Raw genomic sequence first — 14212 nt, 5'->3', positions numbered from 1 at the left:
CTTCACCATAAAAGTGAGGTATGTGCAGCAACAGGACAGTCAGAACAAAAACTGCTGTGTGCAAGCAAACCTCAGGCTGAGGAATACCAGAGAAAAATGTGTTGGTCTGACTGTTCTTTTTATCTTGATTCGTAACACAGAGCTAGGCAATTTAGGAGGGAGGGATTAAGACTCTGTTTTTTATCACTGGCTGTAGTCAAGCTGGGTCAGTAGTGACTAATAATTGTGGTAGCTGTGAGGGGCAGCCTCTGAATTTCTCTGAAATCACTTGGTGATATCCTAGCTATTGGCTGACAGAAACCCTTTAAATGCTGATCTCACTGAAAGGGGAAGTTAAATGCAGTGTCCCAATAAAGATGAGTAAGTGAATACCTTGCCTGTGCAGTAACTTAGAGCAGCACTGGAGTCATCTTAAAACAGCTTCCAATACTCAGGGTTCTAATAGGTGTCTTGTCTTATGCAGAATGCTAGCTATTCCATGACAGGACAACTCTCTTTTGAGTTTGTTGCAGAGTTCCTCTCGTTGAGACTAACTGTGGGATGCTGCAGTGGCACAAGCTGCTGAAATTTTCTCCAGAGATGCCTGTTAGCAGGGTGCAGTGTTCCTGTTTCTGTGCTAATCTGTCAAAGGCAATTTATTTCTTAGTCATGGGAAGATCAGGACTGATCTTACTCCTATGGAGATGAGTTGCCTCCAAAGGGGACCCAAACAACAGGCTCCTAAAGAAACTATTCTTTGCCAAACGAGTCAACACCAACATTAGTGTTAACTGTTTTCTGAAAAGAATATTTTTGCTGAGTTAGAAGATCTCAGAAAATGAATATTGCTGCTCTCTGGAAAGCATTTGCTGCACTGGTGCTGTAACACAGGGAAGGATTTGTGCAAATCAGCTCCAGGCACAAGTAACAGTTGTATAATTGCAAAAATACTCTTTCTTCTCTTGCAGACCTCTGATTGTTCTATGTGCCCTCGGAGTCATGACAGGCCTGCCAGCTTTACTAACAGCTCTTTCAAGGGCAACTTGAAGTAGCAGCATAAAAGGTAAAGAGATTTCAGAGACATTGTTTGGGCAAAGTTAAGGATTAGTCAAGGAGTGCTTCTTAGATTTCAAATGGAAAGAAAGAGGAAAAGTTCAGATACTCAAACTCTGAATATTTGAACTGAATTAAAGGTATAAAAGGTCTCAACATTAGAGGAGACATAGAGAGTGGTTTGCCATTGGAATGGGCTTCCCAGGGAGGTGGTGGAGTTGCTATCCCTGCAGGTGTTCAAAAAAAGACTGGGTGAGGCACTTAGTGCCGTGGTCTGGTTGACTGGCTAGGGCTGGGTGCTAGGTTGGACTGGATGAGGTTGGAGGTCTCTTCCAACCTGGTTGTTTCTACGATTCTGTGTTTCTATGGCACAACGAAACCCTGCCTCACACTTAACTGAACTGAGCTTGTCTGACTAGTTATCCTAATGTCATTTTGTGGAGGATGACACTAGTACAGTAGTTTTGAAACTGTGTCCTACTAGTGCTACCTTCAAACAGGATCAGCAAGCAAATGTGGTTCACCTAAGCCAGAGAAGGGTAAGAAAATGCCAACACTTTTTGTGTAAAGGAAGCAGCATCATGTAGCATCCTCAGCCTCTGGCTGGCATCTGATTGCCTGGATGGTTCCAGAGCCTTAAAAGAGCCTGGCAGAGCCTGAGCTTCCTTCCTGCAGCTACTAGCACACTCTTGTTATAAAATGGAGAAAATAATCTGTGGGCAGGTAACAGAAAGAGGCTGAACACCTTGAGTACTGTGTTCAGTTCTGGGCCCCCCAGTTTAGGAGGGACATTGAGATGCTTGAGCCTGTCCAGAGAAGGGCAACGAGGCTGGGGAGAGGCCTTGAGCACAGCCCTACGAGGAGAGGCTGAGGGAGCTGGGATTGGTTAGCCTGGAGAAGAGGAGGCTCAGGGGTGACCTTATTGCTGTCTACAACTACCTGAGGGGTGGTTGTGGCCAGGAGGAGGTTGCTCTCTTCTCTCAGGTGGCCAGCACCAGAAGGAGAGGACACAGCCTCAGGCTGCACCAGGGGAGATTTAGGCTGGAGGTGAGGAGAAAGTTCTTCACTGAGAGTCATTGGACACTGGAATGGGCTGCCCGGGGAGGTGGTGGAGTCGCCATCCCTGGAGCTGTTCAAGGCAGGATTGGATGTGGCACTTGGTGCCATGGTGTAGCCTTGAGCTGTGTGGTAAAGGGTTGGACTTGATGATCTGTGAGGTCTCTTCCAGCCCTGATGATACTGTGATACTGTGATCATCACAGCCCAGCCTTACACAGATATGAGGCAGAGTGCATGTAGAAAAGGGGCAAAATGAGGTTTATTTGAGCAATGTGAATTGAAGTGAACTTGGAAAAGTAAATTATTAGAATATCCAGATTTTTAATGAAACTTAGGAGTAGATATCTATGGAATATACTTGCAGATGGAGGGCAGCATCCCTTTCAGCAAGTGGGACAAGTTCTCCCAAAATCTTACCATGAGAGATTGTTCATCATTGCTGTTGCATCCCTTTAAAGTTGGCAGACTGAGCAGTGCTCCTCGACAGCATATTTAGCTATGTAGCAGTTCATGAAGTGCTGTTGGAACAATGGAGTCTCTGCAACATCTCAACATTTTTGCCTACAGCTTTGAAGAAGGTACAGAACTGTCTGCAGTCATAGCTTTTTGCATGTTACAGAAGCCAAATCAACATGTAAGGCTCAAAGGGGATATCAAGTAGAAGACTCTGAACTACAAGAGTTTCATAGGCAGTGAGATTTGGTGCATATTTCCTCAAGAAGTATACTCTAATTGATCAGAGCTGGTTACATGACTCCAGCTTGGCAATAAAAGATGATTGTGAGCATCAGGTACTGTATGTAGAAACATGCATCGAGATGAGAGCCAAATTTACCTTTGAAAGTGCTGATCTGTGAGAAGAAATGCTTGTATTCAAGAAAGGACACATTTCAGGACCAAAAATGTAATGTTGTGGAACCTTAATTATCCACTTAATTTTTCAGTGCCTAAACATAGCTATATGTGTCTGTGACTATTAATTTTCTGTTCAGGAATTGATTTGATTTTCCTAATTGGAGAAATGATTGTATTGTGGGCAAGTGTGCCATTTCCTTTCACAATCTATGTAAAAGCAATTAGTGGAAAACACACCATTAGAACAAAATGGGAGCAGATGTGTTTCAAGGGAGCAGTGTGAAGATAGATCTCACTAATGTTGCTTTCATTGGGAGGAGTTTGTAGTGATTAGGAAGAACTCCACATATCCCTCTGGAGAGGATGAGAGATAAGGACTCTTACAGAGAGTAAAGAAATGCATCCATTGCAGAGAAAATTGGCAGTTGGGTAGAGATAGCAAATTTAGATTTGCAGCATGTAAGTGGACTTAGAAGAGTGATGGAAAAAGTGAGCTTTAATGACCAGGTCTGGGAAGTAAGGATGAATTTCCAGTGTGGGCAGCAGTTGCACTCCAGACCACAGAAGGAGGATATGGCTGATTTTGGAAAGGTTGTAAATGATTGAGATTTCTGTGTATCAGGACTGATCCAAAACCATATTAAACACCAGTGAAGGGGAATTGACTTCTTTAGCATATTCTAAAGAAGGTAAAACACCGATGGAGATCTGTTGATGTGGTCCTTAAATATGGCAATTATTTATCATTCTGATAGCAAATTATGCTCAGAAGCCTGAACTGGTTCATGGCTACTTCTAATGTAGAAAGATACTCTTCTCTGAGTTCAGGAAGGTGATCTGGCTGGTTTCTTCAAAGGTGATGCCTAAAGTGACCTCTACATACATTAAGAGATTTTGTTAAGCCAGAAGATCCTCCATTGTCCTCACCATGCCCTTTCTTGCATTCTAAATAACTATTCATGGGCTAAGAAAAGTGCATAGAACTAACTGCTAAACACATGGCATTGGAAAGGGTGTGCAGGAGTGCAAGTTTATCTCTAATCATCTCACTTAGGCAGTCCTATTATTCAAAAGCTCTTGCAGTCATTCATTATTCATCAGCTGCCTTTCTCCCAGGTCGATTGCCAAGCAGAGCTGTGATGTGGAACAGCAGCCTTGCTGAATGTGAAATGGGATGGATGCTAGATTTTTGTTATGCAAAGGAGTAACCTGTTCTGGTGAAGGTCTAATTTTCAGGGCTTCTGGCACAACTAAGCAGAAAAAAGTATGTGCAAATGTATGGACATAGTCTCAATACCTTAAAAAAATAATATCTTCATGCTGTGAGTAACTCCTTCATGTAGAACTGAATCCAAGGCAGATTTTGCAAAGCTGCTCTAATGTGGATGAGTCTTCATCCTGGTTTGGAAACTGCCTCAAGTGCATGCAAGACCAATAAGTCCACCCTACTTCACCCAGAGCTGTGTGACTCTTGAAGCACATTCTGGCTGTGGAGCAGATGCACTGTCATCTCTAGATGTGATGGAGGAGCCGAATCAGAGGATTTAGAAGAGCTGCCTGTCTCCTGTGTATCTTAGAGAAATGGCTGCCTGTGTTCACCCCATAGTGCCAGTCTGAAAGTGGTTTTTTTTGGAAATGAGAATGGTAGGAATTGTGACTGGATGCTTTTAGTTTAATACATAAAGTATGTACTTAGAGGTTGGGCACAGTGATGAATTTACCTTAAGCCTTCTAAGAGTATTCCTATTCAGGGGTGCCTAGTAGTCCCCTTAGACCATTCCAACTGGGTCACTCTGTGGTGACCAGATCTTCCAAATCAAGATACTCTACCTTCTCTAGTTTTCTGCATATGCAAGAATGTCATTTCAGGGCCTTCTAGCATAGGAATGCCATGTGCACCATGGCAAAAGATTGTGCAGTTCATGTCATTTACTCTGTCTGCCTCAGGCATCAAATATATGTGGCAGATCAACAGTGATTGAAGAAGTTGATATTCATGCAGAAGTTGGGAAGAGTTGTAGGATGTACAATGTAATGAAACAGCTTTGACTGGCATAAAGAATTTTCAGCCTTCAAGCAAGAGGAGACCAAGTTTGTGGTTAATTACAAACTAAGGAGAGTTCTGTCTGAGTGTTTGAAGTCCATGTCACACAACTGTGGCATGAACTCTGTAATTACTCCTGAGTTCACTGGATGGCCTGAGAGCTTCCCACCACCCCTACAAATAATGCAGCTCTCTAGTGCAGAAATTAAATGGTTTGAATGTTTGCAGTAATATGATCAGCGTGAAAATAATACTACAAAATAAAATAGCAAGAGCAAGGATTAGCTATTTAAGATCCAAGTCATTCCTTTTCTAGGGGTACATTGAGATCTTGCATATGAGCCAATACTTCTCTGGATAATGTTCAAGCAGAATGGAATTTTTGATGATATAATAGATCTTAAGCATTAAACAGCTGTAACCACCTGCTAAAATGAAATGAGTGTTACATAAGAAAGCAACTGCATAAGGAGACTTCAGAACATGTTAAAGCAGGGTGCTTTTTAGCCATTTATTTAAGGTGACCTCTTCTTATGATGATGCTTCCTTGGAGAGACCACCTAGGCCAGGATGTCAAAAATAGACTTCTCGATGGTACCAGTGCACCACCTAGCTCAGTTTTCCTCCTCGGGCCAATGGACAAGAAAAGTACAAATGAGTGATCAATTCCCAACTCTCACAAACTGTTTATAACTCTTTTATTCTGCTTCTCAACTTTACAAATCCAACATGTCTGTGTGATAGTGTAACAAAAGCAATTTAGCAAGCAACTCCCTTTAAATATCTGAATCAGACGCTAGGATGCCAACAAAGCCATTTCACAGGGAAGGATGCTCCTTTCTTCTGTGCTGCTTGAACCTCATCACCCTGCTGTGATGCTTAATGGAATCTTTCTGCGAGCTGGGAATGCTGATTTCTTTTTTTGAGCCATGTAAAACAGTTGCTATTTGTGTAATCAGGGATGAGCTCACAGAACCTTGTCACACTTCATCTTTGGAGGCAGCTAATGCAGAATTCAAGTAATTGTTAATATAACATATTTGTAAACATGAGTACACTAAAATCATCTAGTGCATGAAAGGAAACTCATTGTCCAAGGCTTTATTAATGGGATGAGCTGGCAGCAACTAATTTTTGCCAGTGGGAGAAAAAATTTAGGGCTCTGACAGCTAAAGCAGCCTGTACTTGGACTTAAATGTTGTGTTCATGTACTGTGGATGAAGTGTTTTAGGGACAGAAAAACCTCAACCTAAGTAGCAAGAAAGGGGGGCCTGAAAGGACTTTAGAGGGGAAAATCATTTTTACAGGTGTGTGCAAGGCTTGTATCTATGAAAGCAGTGAATATTTACAGTATCAGTTCTGGGCCCCCCAGTTTAGGAGGGACATTGAGATGCTTGAGCGTGTCCAGAGAAGGGCGACGAGGCTGGGGAGAGGCCTTGAGCACAGCCCTACGAGGAGAGGCTGAGGGAGCTGGGATTGGTTAGCCTGGAGAAGAGGAGGCTCAGGGGTGACCTTATTGCTGTCTGCAACTACCTGAGGGGTGGTTGTGGCCAGGAGGAGGTTGCTCTCTTCTCTCAGGTGGCCAGCACCAGAATGAGAGGACACAGCCTCAGGCTGCGCCAGGGGAGATTTAGGCTGGAGGTGAGGAGAAAGTTCTTCCCTGAGAGAGTCATTGGACACTGGAATGGGCTGCCCGGGGAGGTGGTGGAGTCGCTGTCCCTGGAGCTGTTCAAGGCAGGATTGGACGTGGCACTTGGTGCCATGGTGTAGCCTTGAGCTCTGTGGTAAAGGGTTGGACTTGATGATCTGTGAGGTCTCTTCCAATCCTGATGATACTGTGATACTGTAGCAGATCTGTCCAGTGAGTGTGAAGTGGCAATCAAGAACCATAGCATCCAAGGCAGTAAAATGTTAGTTATGGATAGACTATATTAGTGGGGTGCCACTGACTGCAAACTCTCCCAAGGAGAGCCTGAGAATGAGTGGAAGAGGCAGTGTCTGGATAGTGCTCTGCTGCTTAAAAGCTGAGTACTTCAAAATTCAGGTCTGGATAGCCTAGCATGAGATGAGGTGCTCCATCAAATCAGCAGGTGTTGCTCATTTACAGCTACAAGTGCAGCTTTAACAACCAGATATTCAAGGCAAGCTTACTTCAAGATGAAAGAAAGCTGTTTGATACCCAGGTGAGGTGCCTTAATTTCCCAGGTAGTGTGCTCTAAATCAAGCCTGAAGTAGAGCACTGAGAAGGAAGTAAATATTTTACTGAAGCAGACCATTTTGTGGCTTAAACCTAGCACAGCATAAAGTTGCTAACCAGGTGCACGGTGCCATTCAGATCAGAACTCCTGAGGAGCTGATGGGTTCCCCAGATGTTTGTGTTCTAACAGCCTGGTCTTATTTACTCAAGGCAGGCAAAATTTAAGATCTAGAAAAACATCCATCCTTTCTCAATGGTTTTTGGTATGCTTTGTGAAATCTGAGAGTCAGTTCTTCACTTGCTGCCTTTGTAGTGTATTGCAACTGATCACTCTTGAAAGGAACCTAACATTCCCTAGTTTAGAGTGTGGTTCAAAGCCAGCTGAAAGCAATGGCAATAACTTGATCTGAGTTTTGGATTGGGCACCCTGTGCCACTCCTTATGCTATGGGAGATTAGTAGAGGCAAAGTGCCAATTCTGAGAAACCCTTCACATTTCTTACTTGAAGATGCTAGGAAATAATTACAGTCTAAACCAGCTTGTTCTGTTTGTGGATTTTTAGAAGATCATTTTGTTAATGTACCCTCATGTGCAATGGGCAGTGCAGCCCCCCTGTTTATTCTGATAATCTGCCTATGCAGAATGTGTCTGCATGCTTTAGTACCTGGAGAGAAGAACTGCAGAGTCATGAGGGGAATTCTAGTGATGCATCTGTATCTGTATGTCTTGCTTATTCTGCAGGAGAACTTAAGTATATAAATTGTAAGTCTAAATTGTCATACACTGATACCAAACATTAGTCAGTATGTCAGTAACTAGTCTTAGAACATCTTACTGCACCAGTACAGGCTGGGAGGTGATCTGCTGGAGAGCAGCCCCATGGAGAAGGACCTGAAAGTCTTGGTGGCTAACAAGTTACCCATGGCACAGCAATGTGCCCTTGTGGCCAAGAAGGCCAATGGGATCCTGGGGTGTATTAGTAAGAGTGTGTCCAGCAGATGAAGGGAGATTCTCCTTCCCCTCTACTCTGCCCTGGTGAGACCTCATCTTGAATACTGTGTTCAGTTTTGGGCTCCCCAGTTGAAGAGGGACAGGGATGTGCTGGAGAGGGTCCAGCAGAGAGCTACAAGGATGATGAGGGGACTGGAGGGCTCTGCCTTATGAGGAGAGGCTGAGGGACCTGGAGCTGTTTAGTCTGGTGAGGAGAAGACTGAGAGGGGATTTAATAAATGTTTATAAGTATCTGAGGTCCTGGTTGTGGGGGGGACAGGCTCTGCTCACTTGCTCCCTGGACTAGGACAAGGAGCAATGGGTGTAAGTTGCAGCACAGGAGGTTCCACCTCAACATAAGGGGGAACTTCTTTACTGCAAGGGTCCCAGAGCACTGGCACAGGCTCCCCAGAGAGGTTGTGGAGACTCCTTCTCTGGAGACTTTCAAGGCCTGTCTGGATGTGTTTCTCTGTGATCTGTGCTAGATTGTGTGGTCCTGCTGTGGCAGGGGGGTTGGACTCAATAATCTCCTTGGGTCACTTCCAACCCCTAATATCCTGTGAGCCTGTGAACATTTACAATCAGTTCAATGTGAAAAACATAATTTGCTGCACTGGTATTTTCAGTGCATCTAAAAACCCTGTGTACTTGGGGGATAGTATAACTTTACTATGGTGAAGCCACAAAAATACTGATAGATCTTTCTGGATCTCAAAGTTCAGGAAATTGAAGTCAAATATTTGAAAGTAAGATTTATAGTTCGTTATATTCGATCACACTGAGTGCCCTTTGTAGATTGTCAGAGGAGTCCTTGTACCTTTTTACAGTACAAATGAAATGAAAACATGAAATAATTTAAAGAGAGGTGAAAATGAAAGTCAACAAATTCAGCTTTGATTAATTCCAAGTAAATTGTTTAGAAAATAACATTCATAAGTGTATTGAATTCAAGTGTGGTCACCTACATTTTAACCATTCATGGCTTTTTACTTGTGCAGTGGCACTCCCCATAACATCTCTCTCTCTTGAGCAGTCCTAGAAGATCTAAGTGTCTTTCAAGAATGTTTACCTGAAGTAATATTCAGTATGATGAAGTAACAGTACAAAGACAATTTGAATTTTGTATGGCCTGCATTAAAAAGTTTTGGTTGGCTAATGCTGAATGAGGCATGAGCTGACATCCAGCTGTGGCTGTTTTGACTCTCATTCATGTTAAGCTCTACTGGAGTCCAGTTCAATCAACCTTTCACTGAATTTCAATCTATCCCATCAATCCCATGAGCAAGAGTGGCTGTGAAGGTTTGGATGTTCCCTGCCCCCCTCCCCAGTTTGGAAATCACCCAGACTAGACTCAGCAGCTCTGGAAATAGAATGAAGCTTTACATTTACAGCTTAGCACCATATACAAGCAGATAGTTACAATATCTACAGCTATAGACAGAAATATGCAAGTTAAAAGGTAATACAAAAACACAACAGCCCTTCCAGAAGCAGATACTTGTTTCTTTGGAACCTGGCTCCAGTAAAGTGCAGAGCAACCCACAGCCCCAAGAAGAGCAGAAGCTATGTGGTAATTTGAGTCATAACAAGCAACTGTCATGACAGGAAAATGCTAAATGATCTGAGCAAGCATTTGTATTTTAAATTAAGCAAGTTAAGAACAGATCATGTTCTTGTACAGCTTTGGCTGATGACTGTATAGCTCTCCCTGAAGCTGAGAACATTTTCAAGTGAAGAAAGAACAATGCCTGCATTTTAATTTCATGCACTATAAACATAGGCTGCTTGGAGGAAACAATGCCCTATTTTCCTTCTCCCTGGAAAAGCATCTATCAAGAGACTGCAACGGGCATCTCTCTCTCAGTATGGGCTGCAGCTCCTGCTCAGTCATGCAGTAAGTTCCTCATCTCTTAACAGGCATCTAAGGGAAAAACACTACAGTTGTATGAATTAAATATTCAAAGTGCATGTTTATGCTAAAGTGTTTGTTCATGCTGTCTATGTGTTCTGTGTGTAACCAATGACTATAGGTGTCTTAGATGCAGATAGTCTTTTTTGTTAGTATTATTTATTCCCCCCACCTCACCCCAAACAGCAGACTTATGGCACTTCAGTTCTTCTATTTGAGACTGGATACAAGTAGGAAGTTGATTTCACACTTCACAGAGGTCAGGGCTGGAACTGTTTGAGTGGGGCCTGTCAAGTCAATGACCTGGATGTTAACTTGAAAGCAAACCTCAGTTATCTTTAGTTAGACAAACACTGAGGTCAGAGTATAATCTGGCATTAGGGAGTGACTGCTTTTTGTGATCATGCCATTTGTCCTGAAGGACATGGAATGAAGCTATGCTTAGTGATTCCTGTTTCTCAGAAATTATGATCCCTTCTTAGAATCCTAGAATCAGCCAGGTTTGAAGAGACCTCCAAGCTCATCCAGTCAAACCTGTCACCCAGCCCTGTCCAATTAACTAGACCATGGCACCAAGTGCCTCATCCAGGCTTTTCTTCAACACCTCCAGGGATGGTGACTCCACCACCTCCCTGGGCAGCCCATTCCAATGCCAGTCACTCTCTCTGACAACAACTTCCTCCTAACATCCAACCTAGACCTCCCCCAGCACAACTTGAGACTGTGTCCCCTTGTTCTGTTGCTGGCTGCCTGGCAGAAGAGACCAACCCCACCTGGCTACAACCTCCCTTCAGGTACTTGTAGACAGCAATGAGGTCACCTCTGAGCCCTCTCTTCTGCAGGCTGCACAACCCTGGCTCCCTCAGCCTCTCCTCACAGGCTTGTGCTTGTTTGTTCTGGTCCCTAGTTCCTCATTCTCTTCCCTTTCAGTCACAGTCTTTTAGTATCATACTTGATGAAAGCAGTTTGGCTGAGGAAATGTAAGCCAGCTCTCAGAATTTATGTTCTGTATCGGCTCACAGCTTTGTTTCCCTTTTGTGATCTAATAGGCTGGAAATGCTGTCATAAACAACCAGCACCCAAACCTGTTAAAAGAGGCTTTAACATTTGATAAATATTGCATTCTATGAAGGAACTTGACACAGGAGCTTTTAAGCAGCAGAAGTCTAAGTACTTGATAGTGCTGGTACTCCGATCTCTGTCTTTATCAGCTTCCCTGGGTGATCCCTTAACCTGATTCAAGAAAGGACTTGAGACACTTGTTTTCCTGCCATTGGTGTTATGCTTCTATTTGCAGGGAAAGATGAAAGTGTGTCATCTAAAACAAGGAAGAAGCTTAAACTCACCTCTGCAAAGCTCTTTAGGATGTGAAATTACCCTCAGAGCAAATGAACTGATAAATGCAGAATGAAGTTATTTGTATTCCTTGGAATAGCTGCTGCTGGAAATGTTTCTTTGTACAGGGTTAACCCTCCTGGGGGGAGTGATCTTGACCCTGACCCCCAGAGGGTCTTGACCCCTCCCCAGGGGTGGGTCTGAAGACTACCAGGCTTTTCTTCAGCACCTCCAGGGACAGCGACTCCACCACCTCCCTGGGCAGCCCATTCCAATGCCAATCACTCTCTCTGCCAACAACTTCCTCCTAACATCCAGCCTAGACCTCCCCCAGCACAACTTGAGACTGTGTCCCCTTGTTCTGTTGCTGCTTGCCTGGCAGAAGAGACCAACCCCACCTGGCTACAGCCTCCCTTCAGGTAGTTGTAGACAGCAATGAGGTCACCCCTGAGCCTCCTCTTCTGCAGGCTGCACACCCCCAGCTCCCTCAGCCTCTCCTCATAGGGTTTGTGTTCCAGGCCCCTCACCAGCTTTGTTGCCCTTCTCTGGACAAGTTCCAGTATCTCAACATCTCTCTTGGTTTGAGTGGCCCAGAACTGGCCACATCACTCAAGGTGTAGCCTGACCAGTGCTGAGTACAGGGGCAGAATAACCTCCCTTGTCCTGCTGGCCACACTGTTCCTGATGCAGGCCAGGATGCCATTGGCTCTCTTGGCCACCTGAGCACACTGCTGGCTCATGTTTAGCTACTCTCTACCAGTACCCCTTGGTCTCTTTCCTCCTGGCTGCTCTCCAGCCACTCTGTCCCAAGCCTGTAGTGCTGCTTGGGGTTGTTGTGGCCAAAGCGTAGAACCCTGCACTTGGCCTTGTTAAATCTCATCCCATTGGCCTCTGCTCACCCATCCAGCCTGGCAAGGTCCCTCTGCAGGGCTCTCCTACCCTCCAACAGATCAACAATAATAAAAATCTATGCTCAGCTACTGACATTTTTAAGAACTTGAGCTGAGGAGGAAACAGGGTAAGGGAATGAATTTTGAGCAGAGACCACCAGTCCTGCCAGATACTTTACAAACCTGCTAATAATTGAGGAAAGAAGGCTTCTTCCTCAAAGCTAAGAGGAATGAATCACTGAAGTGTGAGGTATAATGTCATCCAAGGAAAGGGAGATCTGCTCTGCTTTGCACTTGTGCCAGCTGTTTGATAGGACGATACTTTCAGATAGATTTGTGTGTTTCTTTTTTGGGTTGGACTTGGGATTAACTTACCTTAGTTTCTCAAAAGAAAAACTTTAACAAAGCAGGTAGCTGTACTCTAGATAAGAGCAAGTATTTGCTGTTTGTCTGCTGGTTATGACAGTAAGTGCTGTTTGTTAGCCTGAGATTTACACCTCAGTGTGAAGTAGCTGAAGTCTGCTCCCTATTCAAATGCTTTGTTCTTAGGTGCAGTTCTTCAGAACTCAACAGAGTTAATCACCTCTTATGTGAATGTATTTAGTACTGAACAAGTATTTGGGAAAAAATAGGTCAAAGGACACATTTTGCTTGTCAATTCATCCTGATTTTTAGAGCATTAACTGAACCCAGTCTAAACTTGAATTCAATAGCAGAACTGTATCTTCTCTAGAGGCAATAAGAGGTGTTGGCCATTAAAAGGTACTATTATATTGCACTAAAGAAAAGGTTGGTTGGGGAGCTCTAGATTTAAATGGGAAAAGATAAGCATCTTTTCCTATTCACAGTACTGTAATTGCAGAAAACAGTCTTTTATCAGTTGTAGAATTTCTGCTTGTCTTTTACTGCCCTGGCTGTTTATTTGCTCTGTGTAATTACTTATGGTATAATACACAATTGATTGTGATTCCAAGATGGCAGTTGGTGGGCAGATAAAGTCTACTAAAAAAAAGAAATCTTTGCTTTCATGAAGCTTCTTTGTCACAGACAGAAAGCAGAAAAATGGAAAAGTATATTCTAAATTCATAGAATCATTCAGGGTTAGAAGGGACCACAAGGATCATCTAATTCCAACCCCCTGCCATGAGCAGGGACACTCTACCCTAGATGAGACTGGCCAGAGTCCCAGCCTGGCCTTAAACACCTCCAGGGACAGGGCCTCAACCACCTCCCTGGGCAGCCCATTCTAAGCTCTCACCACTAAATTCAGTGTTTTAAAGCCGAAGTTTCTTTGCTTAAGAGCTCTTTCTCTGTTTGAGTGAATTGGTTCTGCCAAACTCTTGCAAGAGAGTCAGAAGCTGTACCATTGGGTCAGTACTTAATGCAACTTCCACAATGCTTCCTAAAGGAAGAGAAGTTTTGAAGCCCTGCACATTGTTGTGCAGCAATTTTGACTTTGGTGATTCAAAAGAATTCTCAACAATACTCTCAATTTTCTGGGCCCACTTCATCTCCAGTCTGATTGCAACAAATAACCACTGGAGTTCAATCTTTATTCTGAACAAGCTCCTTCCAGATCACCATACTTTAATCCATTATGCCAGGTAAGTAATGTGTCCTAGGGCTAGCATCACACTGAGGCAATTGCAATGCTAACTCATTGCAATGTCAAGATTTGAACAGTGATGAATAGAAATAATATGTCCTGAAAACTTTTGTGCACTTCAGATTTAGCACAAAGAATGTGGAAGGGAAACAGCCACTCTCCTGTTGCTGGCAGGTTTGCTCTTATTTTAGAGAGTATATAATTTTTGGGGGGTATGAACTGTGCAACAACTTCAAAAGTAAACAACACTGGCAGTTTTTCTCAAGATGTAAAGTAGTGAAATGATATCTTGACA

At 43.6% G+C, this 14212-nt stretch overlaps 1 long non-coding RNA gene across 2 annotated transcripts in view; it reads left to right on the top strand.

Moving 5' to 3' along the window:
* The first annotated feature begins 953 nt into the window (after positions 1-953).
* The window catches only part of LOC135186918 (uncharacterized), a 166537-nt gene continuing 153278 nt past the window's right edge, over positions 954-14212 (top strand). For both annotated transcript variants that reach the window (XR_010307146.1, XR_010307147.1), the window contains exon 1: positions 954-1042. This is a non-coding gene — a long non-coding RNA (uncharacterized LOC135186918). The remainder of the gene's footprint in view (positions 1043-14212) is intronic.

The sequence above is a fragment of the Pogoniulus pusillus genome, chromosome 26 (assembly GCF_015220805.1).
Source record: "Pogoniulus pusillus isolate bPogPus1 chromosome 26, bPogPus1.pri, whole genome shotgun sequence".
Classification (NCBI taxonomy): domain Eukaryota; kingdom Metazoa; phylum Chordata; class Aves; order Piciformes; family Lybiidae; genus Pogoniulus; species Pogoniulus pusillus.
This window is presented reverse-complemented; position numbering and strand designations above follow the sequence as displayed.